Genomic DNA, 740 nt, shown 5'->3' with positions numbered 1-740 from the left:
ATACACAGTTGTTAATATGTTCAGATATACACAGTAGTTGATATGTTCATATATTCACAGTAGTTGATATGTCCAGCTATACACAGTAGTTGATATGTTCATATATTCACAGTAGTTGATATGTTCAGATATACACAATAATTGATTTTTTCAGCTATACACATTAATTGATATGTTCAGCTATACACATTAATTGATTTTTTCAGCTATACACAGTAGTTGATTTGTCCAGCTATACACAGTAGTTGATTTGTCCAGCTATACACAGTAGTTGATATGTTCAGCTATACACAGTAGTTGATATGTTCAGATATACACAGTAGTTGATATGTTCAGCTATACACATTAATTGATTTATTCAGCTACACACATTAATTGATATATTCAGCTATACACATCAATTGATTTATTCAGCTACACACATTAATGGATTTATTCGGCTACACACATTAATTGATATATTCAGCTACACACATTAATGGATTTATTCAACTACACACATTAGTTGATTTATTCAGTTATACACATTAATTGATTTATTCAGCTACACATTAATTGATTTATTCAGCTACACACATTAATTGATATATTCAGCTATACACATCAATTGATTTATTCAGCTACACACATTAATGGATTTATTCAGCTACACACATTAATTGATTTATTCAGCTACACACATTAATGGATTTATTCAACTACACACATTAGTTGATTTATTCAGCTACACACATTAATGG

Source organism: Limulus polyphemus, unplaced genomic scaffold, assembly GCF_000517525.1.
Source record: "Limulus polyphemus unplaced genomic scaffold, Limulus_polyphemus-2.1.2 Scaffold11042, whole genome shotgun sequence".
Classification (NCBI taxonomy): domain Eukaryota; kingdom Metazoa; phylum Arthropoda; class Merostomata; order Xiphosura; family Limulidae; genus Limulus; species Limulus polyphemus.
Note: the sequence above shows the minus strand (reverse complement) of the source record.